Source organism: Ranitomeya variabilis, chromosome 3, assembly GCF_051348905.1.
Source record: "Ranitomeya variabilis isolate aRanVar5 chromosome 3, aRanVar5.hap1, whole genome shotgun sequence".
In the NCBI taxonomy this organism is placed as follows: domain Eukaryota; kingdom Metazoa; phylum Chordata; class Amphibia; order Anura; family Dendrobatidae; genus Ranitomeya; species Ranitomeya variabilis.
In genome coordinates, this window is record NC_135234.1 from 85,085,649 (window position 1) to 85,102,182 (window position 16,534).

General features: G+C 41.2%; 1 long non-coding RNA gene across 2 annotated transcripts; it reads right to left on the reverse strand.

Moving 5' to 3' along the window:
- Positions 1-2,409: 2,409 nt before the first annotated feature.
- LOC143817967 (uncharacterized) lies at positions 2,410-14,583 on the reverse strand. 2 transcript variants are annotated; one of them, XR_013224231.1, is made up of 3 exons: positions 14,532-14,583; positions 6,765-6,818; positions 2,410-2,813 (listed from the first exon to the last, which is right to left on the reverse strand). It is a non-coding gene; the product is annotated as an uncharacterized LOC143817967 (long non-coding RNA). The 2 variants fall into 2 exon arrangements; XR_013224230.1 differs by lacking the exon at positions 14,532-14,583 and adding an exon at positions 14,474-14,520.
- Positions 14,584-16,534: the final 1,951 nt, after the last annotated feature.

Here is a 16,534-nt window from a genome sequence, read left to right on the forward strand (position 1 = left end):
AGCCCAATCTCCAGACATGAACCCCATTGAAAACCTCTGGAATATAATCAAGAGGATGATGGATAGTCACAAGCCATCAAACAAAGAACTGCCTACATTTTTGCGTCAGAAGCAGTGTGAAAGACTGGTGGAAAGCATGCCAAGACGCATGAAAGCTGTGATTAAAAATAATGGTTATTCCATAAAATATTGATTTCTGAACTCCTCCTGAGTTAAAACATTAGTATCGTTGTTTCTATATGATTATGAACTTGTTTTTTTTTTTTGCATTATGTGAGGTCTGCAAGCAATGTATTTTTTTTGTTATTTTGACCATTTCTCCTTTTCAGAAAACAAATACAAAATGTATTGCTTGGAACTTCGGAGACATGTTTTCAGTAGTTTATAGAATAAAAGAACAATTTACGTTTTACTCAAAAATATACCTATAAAGAGAAAAATCAGACAAACTGAACATTTTGCAGTGGTCTCTTAATTTTTGCCAGAGCTGTATATAATAAAAGTGTTCTGTGACATCATTAGCTATTGGAATCTAAAGGATTGTAAATATCTGACTGGTAACGTCCCTGATAGTTAGATAGATAGAAAAAATCCACTATACCAAGACCAATAATACTACATACAAGAAACAAATCATGACGCCTCTCTATGTTCATATACAACTACCAAACAGAATCCAAATATAACCACCATCCTGTTATTTCGCTAAACCAACTATACCAAGACCAATATTTCCAATAATACCACATACAAGGGACAAATACCGCCATGCCGTGATCATATATTATTACAATATTACCGCCTTACTGATTATTAATAAAACCCCCAGTAATAACACATACTATTCCCAAATAATGTCCGTCTGATGGAAGGTAACTGTATTTGCAATAAAGTTAACTCCAGATACTCATCGGTGACAGCTCCAATTGAACTCATTCATTTTTGCTTTTCTTTTTCACCTGGCGTAGACCGTTAAAAAAACTTCCAGCCACAATTTGTACCCGTAAAATGTAACACACAAACATTTATGGCTAATCACTTCTAGAGCAACCTCCACAAATTTTAATCTATTCTACAGTAACAGTACCTCCTTTTTGTCCAATAGTAACAGAATCTCCAAAAATAAAATACATTACACCAGTGATGTCTCACTATGTGGCCCCTATATAGTAATAATGTACCCCTACGTGTCTCCCATATTGTATTATGTCCCTTCATTTTGGCCCCCACATAGTAACAAAATCCTCTTATTTATCCCCAATATAGTTGACATATCACTCTACGTTGCCCCCATACAGTACTACTAGCTTCTATAGGGCATCTTTTGTGGCTATAGTCTACCCTCATGGTGCCACATTACTAATAACAAAACAACCAAATGTCTCACCTGTTCCTGATCCCAGGCCATGTGACTTTTTCTTCTATCTTCTTCTACCAGCTGGATATCCTGTTCAGTAGTTACTCTACATCCGTTGACCTTATCAGAGGCCCGCAACTGCAGATCATGCTGACAGGTGGTGTTATAATGTCACGACGGCATCATGTCTGATGGGACAGAGGCCCGCATCTGGGGAGCAACTTCAGGGCACGGAGCTCGTGCCTCGCTATTCTGCAGTAGATCTCCACTACAGATCTATCCGAGGACACACCATCAGTTGAAAATAATACTGGCATTGACGGACTTCCCTCACCAATGGCCTTGGCATGGTCGCACGCCCTGCTACAGCAAACATGACGCATCTGTTCACTATGTACTTGTGGGTGACCCCAAAAGGGTTGTCTGAGATGAGAAAGGGGCAGCTTTTATTTGCCAGAAATGGCACCACTTTTGTTTATAGGACGTGTCAAGTATTGCAGGTCCTGTATTTTCAACACAGTAAGTGTGTAGTAAATGTAGTAGGGATCTTAGTGGCAGGATTTGGAGCAGGCCTTGAGGATTTAAAATAGGCCTGTTATGAGAGTGTCCAATGCAAACAGCATACATTATTAAATAGATCTGATGAGATCTGATGTGTTCTTACATTAAAAACCCATGCCTGAATGGCTGTATATTAAGATGAAGACTTTAACAGTCCAGCTGTAGAATAATATAGCTCTAAACTCATGTTGAATTGTCTACACCCACCGAGCCTGACTGACAGCTGCTACTGTTACTGTACAGTGTGAGATCTAAGCAGCAGCATGGAGGAGGGACGCTGAGGAGCTGCCAGTCAGTTTAGGTGAGTGGAGATTAATTAAACTTTGATAAAGGTTTTTCCAGCTACTCTGAATGGAATCTCAAAGTAAGTACACCAGCTTCATCAGGAGATTGGTTATGGCATGCAATTTGAATAGCTAAATCTATTGACAGATTTGCCTCCAAAGCTTGATCTATCTCTTTGATAAGTGCCTCAGCAGGAAAGTTGAAATTACAGCGATATAAGGATATACATCTTATGTATAAATACTTTATTTTTTTTTCTTTTTATATAGGAAATATTATAAATAGCAAGTCTTTTTACTATTTGATTTCCCCATTTTTTTTTAAATACTAACATACAGTATTTCACAGAAACAGCCTTAATAATCTCAATAGCTTTACCAACATATGATACTACTACTACTACATACCAGTGTTCAATAAACGTAGATCCATAATTTAGGCATGAATTTAAGTTTCACAATGAAAACTCCATGATGAACCGCAGTAGCTTCCATGGCCAACATATGTTTTCTTATCTTACTGTTGAAAAGCTCTGCAAGGTCTGATACAGCATTCTTGTCTGAAGTTGTAACTTAAAAAATGCTTCACAAGCGCCTTTTATTTTGTCCAGCTGCATGTAAAAAAAGAAAATAGAAGTAGAAAATAATGGCTGTCTATTTAGAAGAAAAGATTATTTTGACCATCAGCATAGAAATTTAAATTTTAACTGCTGAGCTCCAAAAGAAAGCACACATACAGTAATTCCACAAAACTAAAAATGTAAAAGTATTGCAACATATACTACAAGCTTTCAACAAAGCTGACTTCCCCAGAAGGCACTGTGGCCGAAAACCCAGGTTGGGGTGGTGGCACCACGGCCCCAAGGTAAATCATGCTCTACACAGTCCTTATTTAGCTTAACCTATCATCTCATAATTAGTGTTGAGCATTCCGATACCGCAAGTATCGGGTATCGGCCGATACTTGCCGTATCGGAATTCCGATACCGAGATCCGATACTTTTGTTGTATCGGGAATCGGTATCGGGACCATATTAATGTGTAAACTAAAGAATTAAAATAAAAAATATTGATATACTCACCTCTCCGACGCAGCCTGGACATCACCACTGGTAACCGGCAGCCTGCTTTGTTTAAAATGAGCGCGTTCAGTACCTTCCATAACGTCAAGGCTTCTGATTGGTCGCGTGCCGCTCACGTGACCGCCACGCGACCAATCAGAAGCCGTGATGTCATCCCTCAGGTCCTAGATTCCTAATTCTAGGAATTTAGGACCTGAGGGATGACGTCACGGCTTGTGATTGGTCGCGTGGCGGTCACATGGGCGGCCGCGACCAATCACAAGCCGTGACATAATTTTCAGGTCCTGAACGCGCTCATTCTTAGGAAGGAAGGCTGCCGGAGAGGAGCCGAGGGTGAGTATATTCCTATTAGGTATATACTCACCCTCGGACATGCCCTGCTTCTTTCCGGCAGCCTTCCTTCTTAAGAATGAGCGCGTTCAGGACCTGAGAATTACGTCACGGCTTGTGATTGGTCGCGGCCGCCCATGTGACCGCCACGCGACCAATCACATGCCGTGACGTCATCCCTCAGGTCCTAAATTCCTAGAATTAGGAATCTAGGACCTGAGGGATGACGTCACGGCTTCTGATTGGTCGCGTGGTGGTCACATGAGCGGCACGCGACCAATCAGAAGCCTTGACGTTATGGAAGGTACTGAACGCGCTCATTTTAAACAAAGCAGGCTGCCGGTTACCAGCGGTGATGTCCAGGCTGCGTCGGAGAGGTGAGTATATCAATATTTTTTATTTTAATTCTTTATTTTACACATTAATATGGTTCCCAGGGCCTGAAGGAGAGTTTCCTCTCCTTCAGACCCTGGGAACCATCAGGGATACCTTCCGATACTTGAGTCCCATTGACTTGTATTGGTATCGGGTATCGGTATCGGATTAGATCCGATACTTTGCCCGTATCGGCCGATACTTTCCGATACCGATACTTTCAAGTATCGGACGGTATCGCTCAACACTACTCATAATGCTTACGTGTTGGTTCCCCCTGGCAATTTGAATATTACTCACCAGTTTATGTTTGGGTATTTTTTCCGACACTTTATGCTTGTATTTCTTCTCTATTCTCCTTCATGTACCTGTGCATCATTTCTTCACCATTTGTGTCATCAGTGTGTAGCTGTGGTGCCTCTGTTTTTTGACCCTTCCCTGTCTCCACCATGCAATTCTTTTCATACCCTACTTTTTAAATAATTTTTTAATATATATTCCTAATAAATATTATGTTTTATATTCTACTTGGTTTCTTGTGCATTTTTCCTTGCTATTTTTGCACTATAACCTGAACACACTATCCTCACTCTGATACAGGGTCACTTGACTATTTATGAATTTCCTGTTTCTATTAGCCCATTTATGTTTCTAAGGCTATGTGCACACTTTGCGTGTGACCTCTGCGGGTTCTCCCGCAGCGGATTTGATAAATCTGCAGGGCAAACCCGCTGCGGTTATCCCTGCAGATTTATCGCGGTTTGTTCCGCGGTTTCCGCCTATACTATTGATGCTGCATATGCAGCATCAATAGTAATGTTAAAAATAATAAAAATTGGTTATACTCACCCTCTGATGTCTGGATCTCCTCGGCGCTGCACTCGGCGCTCCGGTTCCAAAGATGCTGTGGCGAGAAGGACCTTCGTGACGTCACGGTCATGTGACCGCGGCGTCATCACGGTCATGTGACCGCGACATCACCGCAGGTCCTGTTCGCTCAGCAACTGAGACCGGGGACGGCCGCGTGCAGCGCTGAGAGGTGAGTATAGCATAATTTTTTATTTTTATTCTTTTTTTTTACACTATTCATGCTTCCCAGGGCCTGGAGGAGAGTCTCCTCTCCTCCACCCCGGGTAGCAACCGCACATTATCCGCTTACTTCCCGCAATGTGGGCACAGCCCCATGCAGGAAGTAAGCGGATCAATGCTTTCCTATGGGTGCAGAATCGCAGCGGTTCTGCACAAAGAAGTGACATGCTGCGGGTTGTAAACCGCTGCGTTTCTGCGCGGTTTTTCCCGCAGCATGTGCACTGCAGTTTGCGGTTTCCATAGGGTTTACATGTTAATGTAAACGCAATGGAAACTGCTGCGGACCCGCAGCATCAAAATCGCCGCAGATCCGCTGTAAAAACCGCGAAGTGTGAACATGGCCTAAAGCTTTCAAACAACCACAAGCGCAAATGAGAGACTAAAAAGGAATCAGAAAAGTACTATATTTTAACCTTTCAATGAAATGTGATATGCATTTTCATCACAAGTCACAGGCGGCTTCTATTGAGGAGCCAGAAGATCGTAGTGTCTGGTTTCACAAACTACTGCACTGATTAGAACTGCTTCACCATCTAATTAAACAGTGTAGATTTTTCCTTGCTGGCAGTGCAATGGTTAATTTGTTCAGTTGAAGCTCCTGGAGCTCTCCAACCTGGATTGTCCCAACTGTTTCGTGTTAGACACTCCCCTCTAGTATATATGTTTCCCTGTGGCACTTGGGAATTGCCAGAGATAGTTCTTTCTGCCTGGTTAGGAGTTGGAGGTGAACTTCGTGTTTGAAGTAGGTGTTTGGAGAGTTGTTCCTTCCTATACAACCCCTGTGTTCCACTCTGTTGTTTGGTCAGTGTATTTTGTATGATTGTAGTTTTCATTTATCCCTGTCTGTTTTCCCTTGTTTGTCTGGTTAGTGTAATCCTATACACTTGGGCCTCACACCTCCCTGGGGGTGGGGGAACAGATAAAGGTTAATATAGAAACATAGCAAGGAATGTGACCCCAGCGTCTTCACTTTTAGGAGTAATTCAGGGGACAGAGATAGACTAGGGTAAAAAATAAAATAGATTGTGAACTGTGCAATTTGACTTATATAGGCTGTACCACCAGAAAATTGAAAATGCGCATATCTGAACATATAAGAGATTCTTTAAAAGGGAGAAACAGTAATAGAACTATTTCAATGGTAGCCAAACATTTTATACCATTTCATGCAGGAAATTTGTCCGCAATGAAGGTTCAAGGAATAGAACAGGTAAAAAAACCATTGCGAGGAGGAGACATAAAAGACGTCTTCTGACGAAAGAAGCCTATTGGATTTATAAATTACATACGAGAAATCCGAAAGGCTTGAATAGGAAAAATGAGCTTTTGTATCACTATTTATAATATTTTTATCACTGTATTTTTGTAATGTGTTGTGTATATATATATATTTTTTTTAACAGTGTATAGTAAAAATGTGTGATAAATGCCCAATGAAATCAAATGGGGGCAGATTCAGTAATCATCACCAGGTGGGTGAATTAACCATGTAAGAATACAAGTAAGACCATATATAAAGACTCACAAATGAAGGTGAGTCAAAGCTGTGAAAAAGATCATACCAGATCGAAACGCGTTGCTTTTTCTTCTGTATCCACTGTAACTATATCCGCTTTGTACAAGGACTTTGCATTTTAAATGGAAAAATAAAGAATTGGAAATTTTAAAGGAGCTGGAACTACAAACCTTTTTTCACATATTGGATTGAAGACACGTCGGGTCAGGACGGGTTCCGTGCACCTGTGAAGCGAGACGGTGAGCTGGATGAGACATCCCCTCTTACTTATTTACTTTATATAGACTAGGGTAACCCTAGTTTGAGGTATTGGGTAGGCCCCAACAGTCCCTAGTCACTATGTGTCACTCAGTCGCTGAGCCTGCCCTATGTCAAGCAGATGTCAGCTATATTACACAGCTGACTTCTCCTTGTAACAGCAATGTAGAGTGTAATGCCCCAGTATTGCAGTATACCATATTAACAAAAGTAACACTTTAAAAAAAGGTTTTAAAAAACATTTGAAATTGCAAATATATAGGTTTAAATCCCCCTTTTCCCAGCTAAAACATAAATTAATTTAAATATATATATATTTGGAATAGCCATATCCATAACAGCCTATAAAAATATAAAGTTATTGAAATGATAAGTTAAAAGCCCCCCAAAAATAAAAAATGACACCCTTGAATTGCTGTTTTTTAACTATGCATTTCTTCAACTATGTAATAAAAAGTGATAAAAATGTTGTATGTGCCCCAAAATGGTATGAAGAAGAACTACAGCTTAGCATTAGAAAAACAAGCCTTTACACACACAGGTCTGCCGATTGAAAAATAAAAAGCTAGATGGTTCAGAAACTGGTGAAAGAAACTAACTTTTTCCTACAAGGTTCTGATTTTTTTTTAACCACAATACAAATATACCGGTACCATATAAGATTGGAATTGTTGTAATCATTTTACAAGGAAAATTTTGACAGCACAATAAATATCATAAAATGAACTCCCGCCCCCCCCAAAAAAATTTGATATTGTGGGGGTTTTTTTCTATCATTTACGTCACTTAGAATTTTTCAGTACATGATGGTAAGTTAATGGTGCTGTACAAAACTACAAATCATCCAGCAAAAAACAAACCCTCGTGTAGTTATGTCAACAGAAAAATAAAAAAGTTATAGCTCGTGGAAGAAGAGGATGAAAATTGAACGCAAAAACAAAAATTGGAACAGTCAGGAAGGGATTAATAGATTTGTTGCCATTTATTCCATTTTTTTACAGACCAGAAAATGCCTGTTTTGATTAATTTGCTTCACTAAAAAAATATGATGATAATAATAATAATGATGATAATAGAATAAATGAACCAACATTTCCCTGATGATTTGCTAAAAATCAAAAAGAACTAAGTGTGAATGTAAATAATCCAGTTAACAGTAATTCCTACCTTTGTACTTTATATAAAATTTTAGAACTTGACCAAAGAATTGTTTTGGTCTAAGGAAGAGAGAGATCTGATTGGTGGTTGTTGTCAAACATAAATTATATAGCGTTCTTAACTTAGCATATAGCTCTTTAGGAAGGACATGAATAAGAAATTTGGTATATTCATATCATATCATCAAGACAAAAACTAGATTTGATTAAATCTGCAAAGATTCTAATTTGTCAAATCAGCTGGATTTCACAGGGAAATTCGATTTGCAGCAAAGTTATTTGATGCAAATTAAACGTTTCTTGGTGTTAGGGCTAGCGGAACGCACCAAATAATTAGGAAGATAAAGTAAGGTGCGTTCGCAGCCCAGGGTCCACCGTGCAGAGATGGAACCTGCTGCTAAGTAGTGACAGACTATATGGCGGTACAATGTGGATACACACACGAGTTAACTTCACCCTGTGTGGAGGAAGCGAACCCTGTTGCGTCACAGGGCCGCGGTACCACACCAAGAGCGCAAGCAAGGAGTCCCAGAACTCAATCCCAAGACACAGGATTTGAGTTCATATAGACCTCTTGTGCTCGACACCGCAACTGGGGTGTCAGAGAGAAAGAAATAATATTAACCCCTTTCTGCCAGCTGACGTACTATTCCGTCAGCTGGCAGATCCCCTGCTTTGAGGTGGGCTCCGGCGCTGAACCCACCTCAAAGCCGCTACATGTCAACTGTTTTGTACAGCTGACGTGTGTGCGCAATGAGCGCGAGCGGAATCGCGATCCGCCCGCTCCCATTAACTAGTTAAATGCCGCCGTCAAGCGCTGACAGCGGCATTTAACTGGCGCTCCCGGCTGCGCGGCCGGAAGTGCTCGCACTGCTGACCCCCGTCACATGATCGGGGGTCAGCGGTGCATTGCCATAACAACCAGAGGTATGGTTGTTGATGGCCGATTGCTTTGAGCGCCACCCTGTGGTCGGCGCTCAAAGTACACCTGGATTTTTGCTACATAGAGGTGATCTGTACTTCACCTCTATGTAGCAAAGCTGATTGAGTTGTGCATGCTTCTAGACTCCTATGGAGGCTATTGAAGCATGCCAATTTTTTTAAAAAAAAGTGTTTAAAAATATATATATAAAAAATATATATATAAAAGTTCAAATCACCCCCCTTTCTCCCCAATTAAAATAAAACAATTAAAAAAAATCAAACATACACATATTTGGTATCGCCATGTTTAGAATCGCCCGATCTATCAATAAAAACAAAGGATTAACCTGATCGCTAAATGGCGTAGTGAGAATAAAAATCAAAACGCCAAAATTACGTTTTTTTGGTCGCCGCGACATTGCATTAAAATGCAATAACAGGCGTTCAAAAGAACGTATCTACACCAAAATGGTATCATTAAAAACGTCAGCTCGGCATGCAAAAAATAAGCCCTCACCTGACCCTAGATCACAAAAATTGGAGACGCTACGGGTATCGGAAAATCGCGCAATTTTTTTTTTTTTTTTAGCAAACTTTGGAATTTTTTTTCACCACTTAGATAAAAAATAACCTAGACATGTTAGGTGTCTATGAACTCGTAATGACCTGTAGAATCATAATGGCAGGTTACTTTTAGCATTTAGTGAACCTAGCAAAAAAGCCAAACAAACAACAAGTGTGAGATTGCTCTTTTTTTGCAATTTCATCACACTTGGAATTTTTTTCCTGTTTTCCGTTACACGGCATGGTAAAACCAATGGTATCGTTCAAAAGTACATTTCGTCCTGCAAAAAATAAGCCCTCACATGGCCATATTGACAGAAAAATAAAAAAGTTATGGCTCTGGGAAGGAGGGGAGCGAAAAACGAAAACGAAAAAACGGAAAAAGCTCCGGGGGTGAAGGGGTTAATAAAGATGCACGAGAGTGCGTGCGGTGCCGCACTGGCGGATTCCACTAACCACCCAGGCTTGGGTCAGGAAAGCGCTGTGAAAGCGCACGGCGCCACACTGGCGGTCACAGCAATAGATGCTGTTTTGTGTGTTACGTGCTGATGGCTAAGTTGGGCGCTAGATATCAATCATCCACCTTACGCGAGCAGTCAATAGGGATGGGATATTTAAGGATGACTTGCACTCATCAGCACACACCTATATACAAATGTAGACTAGCGCATGGCCGTGCGGTCATGCGAACCCTTTATAGCTGCAGCATGTACAGGACCTTCCCAGAAGGACCAATGGGAAGCTGCCACAGAAGTTGAGCACCGTCAGGACCTTCCTGGAGGACCAATGGGATCTGCTGCAGTATCTGAGCATGTGACCCTCGATCTCCAATGGGAGATCTTGCCCTGGGAATGCTCAGAAGGGGAAAAGCAGGACTTAGTCCCAAAAGCGTCTGCTCGTTGCTGCCCAGCACTGGCTTCAATGGCAGAACCTGGAAAAGCAGCAGTAACCCTATGCACAGAGTGAGACTGAGCAAGATGCTGGGACCGACATCTCCGCTGAGCAGACTCCACTGCAGCTGGAGAAGAATGGGAGACTGCAGCGGAGATGGTTCGAGATTCCACCTGTGCAGAGGCGGGAACTCGATACCTAACACTTGGTATGCTCTGCCAGACTACAATGAATGTAGGATTGAAACAAACAAAAAAATTAATACTTAACCCGCTGCCCCCACAGCCCTCCTTCCAGTCCTCTGTGCATCATTATTCCCTTTTCCCTGTCACATACATTCTTTTCGGCGTGTATACTTTATGCCGTGGCTTCCACTGCAAACCAACCCTTTGACGTCACTGCGCTTGACTAGGCTTTGGGAAATGCACTTCATAATGTGGTGATGTCACAACGTGTGCCGAAATGGCACAGTACGCAGTGTTGTAAGAGGTATAGTCAACAATGGAAGTCATGGCACAAGGTGAAGTGGTCAAAAAAGAATGCATGCAATGAAGGAAGGGGAAAAGTAATCCTTATTGAAAAAATGACTAAGTATGGAATGGACAAGGCAACTGTTAGGTGGATTCATAACTGGCTTAGTGATCGGACCCAAAGAGTGGTCGTAAATGGCTGCATATCCAGTTGGAAGAATGTCTCAGGTGGAGTACCACAGGGCTCTGTCCTGGACCCTATATTGTTCAACATCTTTATCAATGATTTAGATGAAGCAATTGAGGGTACACTGAATAAATTTGCTGATAACACAAAGCTAGGAGGGATAGCTAACACTAGAGAAGAGAGAGAATTCATATAAATAAAGATATAAGATATAAATAAACTGGAGCAGTGGGCAGCAACTAACAGAATGGTCTTTAACAAGGAAAAATGTAAAGTACTACATCTGGGCAATAAAAATGAAAAAAGCATATACAGAATGGGAGGAATAGGGCTAAGCAACAGCACATTTGAAAAAAGACTTGGGTATACTAATAGATCATAAACTGAACATGAGTCAACAGTGTGATGCTGCAGCAAAAAGAGACAAATGCAATTCTGGGTTGTATTAACATAAGCATACAGTCTAGATCACGCAAAGTCATTATTGCCCTCTACTCCTCTTTGCTCATCTGGAATACTGTGTCCAGTTTTGGGCACCACATTTTAAAAAATACATCAACAAACTGGAGCAAGTTCAGAGAAGAGCGACCAGAATTGTGACCGATGTGCAAACCATGTCCTATGAGGAACGGTTGCAGGATTTGGGATTGCTTAGGTTGCAAAAAAGAAGACTGAGAGGAGACTTAATAGCTGTCTACAAATATCTCAAGGGCTGTCACATTGTAGAAGGATCATCCTTATTTTCATTTGCACAAGGAAAGACTAGAAGCAATGGGATGAAACTGAATGGGAGGAGACACAGATTAGATATTAGAAAAAACTTTTTGACAGTGAGGGTGATCAATGAGTGGAACAGGTTGCCACGAGAGGTGGTGAGTTCTCCTTCCATGGAAGTTTTCAAACGGAGGCTGGACAGACACCTGTCTGGGATGATTTAGTGAATCCTGCATTGAGCAGGGGGTTGGACCAGATGACCCAGGAGGTTCCTTCCAACTCAGCGATTCTCCAGAAGCATATCTGGTGGGGGGCAGTGGCAGGTGGGGTCCGTACAAGATGAAGAAAATAAAGAGAACGACTCCAATCAGAGACAACGTCATCTATAAGGTTCTGGGATGTAAACTTTTTTGTGATACTAACTAATTCTAATATTTTTGTTAGAAGCATTAAAGAGGTTTTCCAAGTTTGTGCTCAGTCTGCAGTTGTTCTAAAGACTTCTGAATAATCACAGTGCGCACTGCACTCTGGTGCCTGTGATTTGCATACATGCGGTCATGTGCTGACTAGACATGCGTGGCCTCACTAAGTGAAAATGAATTGAGTGAGGCCGGGCACGTCTAGGTGGAATGTGGCCAGAAGTATACAAATCTCATACTTGTGCTGACATGACAGTCCACTATTGCCACCTGCAAGGGAGAATCCTAAAAGTGTGTAGTGCATGAGCTTTGAGAATTCAGAAGCCTTCAGTCACATAGTGTGACTATAGACATTCATCTGAAACCTGGACAAGCCCTTTAATTATAAAATGAAGCTCTGTAGCATGCCAATCCTAACAGCATGCAATATGCTCACTGTCAGTATTCATCTCTGCTTGGTAGTTCCATCAGTTATCACATGGCCACTTCACTCATATGCTATTTTCACACATATGGTCCTGTGACAACTAGCTTCTCTTCTTGCTTCTCTCAGTTTTTCACTAAACATTGAGAGACTTAGGAAGAGCATCTAGTCGGCACATGACTGTAAGACACTGCGGTGTTGTCTCACTTGCAACTGCAATGCGAAAATACCCGGCACTGCCACCAGCGGTTCAGACCAGAGGGTTCAGCTGCATAGAAATGCATGCAGCCGCACACTCCGATTCCGTGTGCTGGTGGCAGTGCCGGGTATTAAGGTTAGAGACTCGAGTGAGTTTCACGCATTGCAGTTGCAAGTGGGACTCTGTCCTAAGTATACAAATCGCATATGTGCTTGGGGGGGTTGAGCCATAGTGAATTCTTGCCGCAGGTGCCGAAAAACTTAGATACACCTCTGCGATTCTCTTATGCAAGAGAATAGGATCACACTAAGGTGACTCTTGGATCAAACTCTGAGAGTTTAATCTGAGACTCACTAGCATAATTAGCCTGATTCTCACACATGAGGGAACATACGCCACTGTGAGCAAGCCCTTTCCATTACATTATTTTCTTGGGCATTGGGTTTCTTGTGTTACTATAATTTCCCTGGTCATACGTTGATATGTACGTTAGGTTGTGCTGTAAGGCTGTGTGCCCACATTGCATTCTTTATGCATTTCTGCCACGCTTTTGCCACAACAGAAATGCTTAAAAATGCTTAAAAACGCATTCCCATGCAATCCTATGGGATTTCGCAGTTGCTGTGCCCATGCTGCGTATTTTCCCGCTGCGGAATTGCATAGCGGTAAAATCTGCAGCATGTTCATTATTTCTGTGGAATTGCGGTGATTCCGCCGCCATAGGATTGCATTGAAACACTCATTTTACGCATGTGGCTATGCTCGCCATGCGTAAAGTGAGCGCTTCATGTGCTCCAGGCCCTGGGTACCATATTCCTGTAAAAAAAAAAAAGAATTAAAATAAAAAATAGGGATATACTTACCTCTCAGCTGTGCGCACGGCGGCTTCCGTTCCCAGGGATGCATTGCGCGAATCACATGAGATGACATCGCGGTCATGTGACCGTGATGTCACAAAGCTCCTTCGCGCAAAGCATCCCTGGGAACAGAACGCACAAGGAGTGCCGCTGCATAGGCAGCATCAATAGTAAAAAGTTGGTCACACTTGTCAAGCACTATGCTCGACAAGTGTGACCAACCTGTCAATCACTTTTCCAAGCGATGCTTCAAATCGCTTGGAAAAGCGCAAGCATTCTGCAAGCTAAAAACGCTTGCAAAATGCTTGTGTTTTGTGAGAAACGCATGCGAATTCCGCATGTGTTTTACCCGCAGCAGGGAGTTGCAGAAATGCTGTGGACATTTCCGCAGTATGTCTGCAACGTGGGCACATAGCCTAACAGTATACGATAGTTAAAAAGTAAAGATGATTCCCTATCCCTTTTTCATATCTCATTGCAAGGGTGGACATACCATTGGTGCAAGATGTAACGGGAACAACTACCACCTTCAAAGCAGGAAGCAGGCAAAGAGTGGCCCATATACTGTTCTTACACAGATGCACTCTCCTTTGTGTGTCCGCCACTGACTCATTATCATATCTACCCCTAAGAGTTGACCCATATAGTGATTGAATAAAACATGAAAAAAAAGCATTGACCATCGACCCAATCAGACCAGTGAGTCCATCATGACGCAAACCCATTGAACGTTCTTTTGTTCAGTTTTTTTTATAAAAAATGGTAAATCTAAACCATCACATTGTCGCATCACATACAATACAGTTATCTAATACCGGCAAAGCTAAGTCCTCAACTCTGATCAGATGAATTCTTCTCTTCCAATATACTTACCTTTTCAAGAACTAGGCTCTGGGATAGAAAAATTGAGACATGTGACATTCTGTAATGGAACATTCTGCCTTTGTTACTCACAATGGGCACTAGATGTAATCTTCCTCCTATAAGAAGACACTCAAATACATCGGTGCCAATAATACACATTTCAAGTATTGAGTCTGTTGCATGTAAGATTCTTTGAAATTCTTGAAATCCAAGAATATTAAGATGTAAGAAATGCAGAAACATGAATATATTATTTGAAAGTCGATAACATGAATTATATGAAAGTAGATAAAAAAATTCACTGGGATATTGAAAGCCTGTATACTTGTTTGTGCTCATTCCTTTCTTCTTGCTCAGACAGTAAGAGCTCATTCAAAGGTGGAAATGGAATATAATTTTACTCTAAGAAAATTTTGTTTGAATCTCTGTTGTGCAATTATATTGGTATGTGCCTTGGCACGAGCACTTGCAAAGAATGATGCAGTAACGTTACGAGCCTCTTTTAGTTTCCACGGAGACAAAATTATAGCCAAAGAGACTTGTTACTTCCGACTTTTATGAAGAAATATACATTCACAAATAAAGGTACGCAGGGATTTTGTATGTTCCGATATCTGACTCATCCAGGTACAATAATGTGTGGTGCAAGGTTTAAAAGGGCTATAAATACAGGAAGCAACATTAACTGAATGTGAATCACCACTTAATAATGGTTCAGGTTCAGAAATGGCAAAAATCTTACATCTATAAAAAAAAAGTACAGATAAAGTCCTGAATGAAACCCATCCTCTGCAAACAACTGGATATTGAGGAATGTGTAGAGAGTAGATACTCGCAAACCTTTTACGCACTTACAAAACTTTCTACATTTCATTTTGTGTTTATGTATTTATTATAGATGAATCCACAACATTTTCTATATCATGATTTTAAATCAAAGTTAAAACGGTTGTCCAGTCTTAAGCTACAAGTCTGAATGTCACTTTATGGCGCACACTACATGCAGTGAGTATTCTTCAATGCCGGCGACAGGAGCAGGTGGTCATATGATGACAAGCATGTGATTTGAAGACTTCTGGCCACATTCCAACTAGACTGTTTCTGGCCTCGCGCAATACTCTTGCAGTGAGTGAAGCCGTGCCCATCTAATCAGCACGTGACCGCATGTATGTAACTTGCATACTTGCGGTCATGCGTTCCTGCTCCCAGCGCTGGCATCGGAGAATCACAGTGCACGCGATGTGAGGATTCACATAGAGTGACTGCAGACTAGTAGCTTTGGAACGGACAACCCCGTTAAGGCTTAGGGATTGGCAAAAGCAATGAACCTGAACGATGGTGTCTTTTTTTGGCTCCCCATATAGTCCACAATGATTGGACATAACATTAAGACATCGGAACCAAGATTTTAAAAGCCTGGGTTCCACATGCGCTCATTTAATTAGCCTCTATCCCCTGATGATGCCAGGTCTCTGGTGAAACATGTCGGGGAGGCTTAGATCACTTTTTAATTAGCATTGGTCAGATGTGCATGGTTAGTTTGAAGAGAATAAGGTAGCTGCCACACCAAGCAATCCCTATAAATCAAAACTACAGGGCAATAATGAATGCGATAAGGAGATAAGTACTACAATCATATTATGTTGAGTGAGAGATAAGGCTATAGCTGATCTGCTCCTTATACACACTGACCTATGTAAGGTTTTAATATTCAAATTCCTTTTAAAAGTTCATTTTTATGATGATTTTAGATACGGATTTTTGTGGCAATTTGTAATTTAATGGTGGAATACCCTACACTGACTTAGTGGACAGCAACTTTTTGTGTTGAATTCTACTCAAAAGAGGCGACCAGAGATTTTGGTAAAACGGCTCTCTTCTGTCAGCCATGGACTACTGAGGTTTTACTATTCAAATTCCTTTTAAAATAGTGAATTAAAAGTTAATTTTTATGGTCTTTTGATAGGGATGTTTGTTGCCTTTAGGAAATTTGAAATTTAATCTTCTGAGAA